Source organism: Rhinopithecus bieti, unplaced genomic scaffold, assembly GCF_001698545.2.
Source record: "Rhinopithecus bieti isolate Rb0 unplaced genomic scaffold, ASM169854v2 scaffold_56972, whole genome shotgun sequence".
Lineage (NCBI taxonomy): Eukaryota > Metazoa > Chordata > Mammalia > Primates > Cercopithecidae > Rhinopithecus > Rhinopithecus bieti.
In genome coordinates, this window is record NW_016821775.1 from 11,837 (window position 1) to 18,134 (window position 6,298).

Below are 6,298 nucleotides of genomic sequence, written 5' to 3' on the forward strand. Positions count from 1 at the left end.
AAAAAAAAAAAAAAAAAAAATTCTGTCTAAGAATGAGGATTAAAAAATACATAGAAGAGAATAATTCAAAAGTTCTTAGCATAAAGAAAAATATTTAAAATAATGGATATCCCAATTACACTGATTTGATCTTTACAAGTGATATGAATTTATTAAATTGCCGTAGGTACTCCAAAAATATATACCTCTGTTATGTATCAATAAAAATAAAATTAAAAAACAAATACCATTTATTACAACATTCTAGATGTCATAAAGTCTGAGAGCCACTAACTTCTTTCTCTCTGGTGCCTTTAGGAAAGCTTTTCTGGTGCACTGTTTTTCAGATGTGCCTGTTGTTATCATTCTGCACCTCTGTTCAGTTGATGGATGTGATGAAGACAACACATGTATGCCACTCTCCTGGGCCAACACCCAGGTAGATGGCTTTTATGCTGTTGGCTTTAGCAGTCAGTATCTGCAAAAATTTAATTTATGAACAGAAGTTTACCATTCATACCTCCTTCTCCAAAAATACGTCATTCCCATTGTCTTGCTTCTTAAACACCTCAGCTCCCAGATACAATTGATTCAATGGCTCGCTTCTCTTTATAGTACCCAGGTGCTAGGATACTCCTACTTACACCTGTAATTACTGTTCCCTCAAACACGTTATCTCTCCCAAAGGATTCTAGCTCTTCAGGTTTCCCCCGTATACCCTCAAAAGATATTTCAGAATATTCTGCCTCCTAAATGATCTTCCACTGGAAGTCTTCTCCAGCCATGTCCTTCTCAGATTTCCTTTTTTAAAACTTCCACCTTCCCTCACCAGACTTAATGATTCTTCACTTGGCCTTTCCTTCTACCCAAATAGACATCAATAAAACATAGACGTCTTAACAGGTAACTCTCCTCAGAAGATACCCAAATATCTGCCATCCATAAAATACACTTGAAAATGATATACATGTTTATTCTCCTGTTTCCTTTAACATGTATAGAAAATCTCAAATTTGCAGACCAGTTTTTTCCCAAATAGTTACTCTGTATTTCTTATTACGTTTATAGTATTTGCTAGTTTAAATTTTGTTGTTTTGGGGAATGGATTGTTTTGCTAGAATTTTAACTAGGTATTGTTTACATATTGCAAAAGTGTTAATTTTATGCCTATATTTTATACTAAGTAAACTTTGTTTTAATATCTTATTTATTCAGTCATCATACTACTGAATGTATTTTTAAGGGCTGATTGTCATTGTTCTATTCTGTAGCCACAAAATAACAGGTCAGACTAGTTATTTTGCAAGTATGTTTTGGTGGTCATAAAGGGAACTGAGCAAGAATATAGAGAGCAGTACCATTGCCACCACTAAGAAAAAAACTCAAATGCATAATATACTGGCAGAGTACCAATGATATTATTTTCGTAACTGAAGGAAAGCACTATTTGTTTAGTTAAAAATAAGATATGCCCTCATATTTTAACATAGCTGTAGCCCCTATTAAATTACCAACACATTGCCAACAAGACTGCTTACCCATTGTCTCTATCTGCTGGGTTGATAGATGAAACTAAGTTTGTGGATTCATCTTTCAAATAGGTAAGACACTGTCAAGGAGACTTTTATTTTTGTCTTCAACAAGTGCATGATTATTTTTAAATATTTCCATCTAAGTAGTTTAGAGGAAATGATACTTGATTATGTACCCATTCATAATCAGGTCTTTCTCAGGTCATATTTGATGCGATTCCTATTGAGAATATTTAATAATGATATGAGAAATAGCAACAAGCATGGGAATTTTTTTTTACCCATCCTCCACCATATTATCTCAGAATGTTACAGCATCTTCTCTGCTGGAATGTGGAAATATTAATGAGCACATTGGGAAGCTGAAGCCCCAGATGTGACTGGTAATGACCTGCAATGAGACCCACATTTTATTGCCATTAGCTTCCTGAATGCTGCAATGGTCAGACAACTTTGTTGTACAAAACCAAATTTTAATCATCCTTTCTCAGAAATGTTTTCACTAAACAAATATTTTAGGATCTCACCATCAAAGTGGAAAAAGAAAAAGACCCAGTGCATTTAAATGGGAGGTTTAGAAGAATTAGTGACAATTTATAATTGTCTCTATGTTTTAGCTTCTGAGTGTCTACATTAAGACATTCTAAAAGCTTGGCGTTTTAAGTATACACTGGGTAAGAAAAAAACTGAAGAACAAAGGGAAAAACCAGCCTCCTGGGAGTAATGCCTGATTCCAGGGCCAGGCAGGCAAAGTACAAATTGAGCCTGAAGCATCCTATTATGACAAAAGTAAAAGCTCAAAATAATGAGGATATATCTATCAATGGGTATATTCTAGCAATGAATTATAAATCTTTGAGTTAAATAAGAATCAATAAATCTATGTTGGTATAAATAAATAAACAGGGAAGAAAGAAAAGCTCTTCCTTGTGATAGAATGCAAAATAAAAACACAGAAGAATGATGTAACTAGAAAATTACTGTTGTATAACCATCACAGTAATACATGATTCAGTCAAGAGTCCTCAATTCATGCTAAAATTAAAGAATAAAATTTTGAGGAATAGAATATTTGTAAATACTCAAAAGTATCTCCCTACTAATATTAATTACAAAGAAAAAATAATAAGAGTGGATAAACTTGGAGTATATCACCTTAAACAAATGATCAGAGTTGATATCACCAATAATGAGACAAACTGACATCAGGTGCCTCTGATATTATGCAGCAAGAACACAGCATCACTTCTTTATATTACTGTTGAAAACATACAGTGTGATTCTACCCATGACACCACACTAAACTCAAAGTGAGGAACATCCTACAAAAAATGCTGGCCTGTACTCCTCAAAAATATTGCAGTCATGGAAGACAAACACAGGCTGAGGAACTCTCCTATATTAAAAGAGAATTAGGAGACATAACAACAAAATGTTGTGTATGATCCTGGCTTGAACCCTAGATTGAAAACAGGGGAGAGGATGTGGTTGTGGCTATAATATTTGTGAAAAAAATTGCTGAAATTTGAATGTAGATTAGGAATTAGAAAATAGGGATTAGAAATAGGAATTAAGACATAGTATTAAGTCAATGCTAAGTTTCCTGATTTTGATATGGTACAGTGGTTATGTAAGAATATATCATTGTTATTAGAAAACACATGTTAACGTGTTTAGAGGAAACAGGCACCATGTCTACAACTTACTCTCAAAAAGTTCAGAAAAAAGTGTTTGTATGTGTCAGCAGAGGATGGAGAGAGAGAGAGAAACAGATGGTAATTAAAATGTTAAAATTGGAGAATTTAGGTAAAGGCTATATGGGAGTCCTTTGTAAAATTCTCATAAATGTTCTATTTCAATTGTATCAAAATTAAAAGTTACCAAACAAATCAAAAGTGGAAAGTTGGGCCCACTCAAATGGGAGGCAAAACTCTGTAGTCAATGACTCTACTACTTGGGTTTGATTTTTGAGTCTATCATATATTAACTATGTGACCTTGTACAAAACAGTTAAACTTGCCATAACTCAATTCCCTCATTTATGAAATGAGAATAATATTAGAGCCTATCTGATAGAAATATTTACTGAAAATTAAATAAGACAATCCATGTAAGGCACTTAGTACAGTATCCAGCACATCATAAGTACTCAATAAACATAAGCCATTAATTATTATCTAATGGTTCTAAGTTGCTTAATCAAGTCTGAGGAGTCAAACCAATAACTTAAGACTTCCTGCCTGAGGTACACCTAGATAGCACCCTGCAAGAAAATTGTTTATGGTTAGATATTCTGTCTTCTAAGGACTTAAAACAAAAACCCTACAATCTTAGGTTGCGAGAGGCCAGTAAAAATGGAACTGGGAACTCCTAATTATATCAGAAATCATACGTGAAATTGTTTTGTTCCTCTGGCCAGTCTAATCTTTTGTGTAAAGAACATGTATGGAAGATCCATGGCGCTTTAGCAAGCTGGAGCTGAGGGGTTTCTTCCAATTTATTCTAGGAGAATCCCAGGGGAGGTGTAAGTTCTATTAGGCTCCTTGGAGCCTTAGAATAACTGGTATTTTTCCTATATTAGTTATCAAAGACATTGCTGGAACCACCTTAAGGATACAGACAAAAGTAACCTACAACCAACAGCCAGCAACTAGGGTGCACCTATCATGATCGTGCCACAGCAAGTTAGCCTGTTATCATTTTAAAAGTATAAAAACAAAAGAAAACACAATATATACTGAACTAATGATATGTTTGGCTTTCCTTGGCAGCTATCTTCTTTATTCTGACACACAATTTATACATGCTCTCTAACTGCTCTGATCTAAAAGATAAGAATAAACTTGGAAAGAGAAGAAGTATGGGATGTGAGCATAGAGGGGGCTTCTATAAGCAATAAAATACATAGAATCAGTAAATTCACCTTTTTCTATTCATGTCTACTACATAACTTCCACTCGTCAAACTCAATATAAACTGGAGAATCTAACAAACCATGGAGAACACTTCAATAAGGACATGATGCTCATTATTTAAGGAAACAAATAAAGAGGAATGTTATAAGAGATACAACTAAGCACAATGAAAATTAATACGTTTTTCTTTTGACCTTCATGGGATTATATATTATAATTATTTTATATCTAAGCCAAGAATGTTATAGAATAGCTATAATTAATAATTTACAGAAAAGAAAGAATAAAAAACTTCGAAAGACTGAACTGGCACCTATGTTAATAGCTGCTGTTTCTTCCAGTACTTTTGTATTAGGTTTGTTATTTCAAGGCAAAGGTTGCATATTTCCAGCAACATTTACATATTGTCAAAATGAAGCAAGACACAAAAATGTCTATAGAATTTTGAAGATATATCTGATAACATATTGAACTCTATGAGTTAACAGTTTTAATTTTCTTCATAAGAATTATCCCATTACTCTGATTATTCCAAACTTAAAATTTAACTCCTTTTAACCTTTCCATTAGTCAATAGTCCATACAGGTATCACTGTAACATTTTTGGAAATACAGAATAATACCTCCTGAACTTGAGAGTTTAAGAATCTTTGCAAACCAAGATAATACAAATGCAGATTCTTTACTAACAATCAAAGGGGTAGAAAAATACTTCATAGAAGGCTGAGAGAACAACTAAGTCTCTAGGCCAGTGGGTATATATCAAACTAACATATCTATACTTCCTTTGAAGGATATGGAAAGAGACATGTTGTATCAGATTAATAAACTACAAACTTCATATATAGAATTAACTTTAAGTATGATCTAATATAATCCAAATTCCACAGTGGGAAAGTATCACCAATATTTGGCTAGAAGGAAACTCTGAAGGCCATCTAGTTTGCTATAGACAAAGGTTTTGGTCTGGTTTACCTATAAAACCAGTCAGAACCCACTGGAGCATCATTAAACACATGATATATATGTATGTAATGGTTAACATTCAACAACAGACTGATGTCCAAAATTAACATGAAGGGTTGGCTCATGGTTGATGTCAATAAAAATCTTGGCTTATATTCAATGTTGCTGAAAAGGCAAGAAAAATATTTCTACTTCACCCTCTCTCTTTTTTATTCCTTGTGGATGTGAAAAGTTTAATTTGTTAAATCAATTACAAAAGAGAGACTCATACAATTAAAAATACATTTGTACTTCATTGAAAGATTGACAGGCGAGACCAAGTTTAATTTGAATATAATGAACATTTATTAGAACAAATGCATGCATGTCTCCTCTAAGGTAAATAATAGGTTATAACCTTTTCTCACAGGAATTGTTGTGAAATGGTTAGCCATTTAAATTTTGCATTTGCGACGCTGTGGAGAAAAAGGAATGCTTATACACTATTTGTGGGAATGTAAATTAGCTTAGCCACTGTGAAAAACAGTTTGGCGATTTCTCAAAGAAGTTACTTTTTTTTATTTTATTTTTTTAATTTCCATAGGTTATTGAAGAACAGGTGGTGTTTGGTCACATAAGTAAGATCTTTCGTGGTGATATGTGAGATTCTGGTGCACTCACCACATGAGCAGTATACACTGCACCCCATTTGTAGTCTTTTATCCCTCACCCCCTTCCCACCCTTTACCCCCAAGTCCTCAAAATCCACTGTGTCATTTTTACACCTTTGCATCCTCATAACTTAGTTCCCACATATGAGTGAGAACATACGATGTTTGGTTTTCCATTACTGAGTTACTTCACTTAGAATAATAGTCTCCAATCTCATCCAAGTTGCTGCGAATGCCATTAATGCATTCTTTTTTG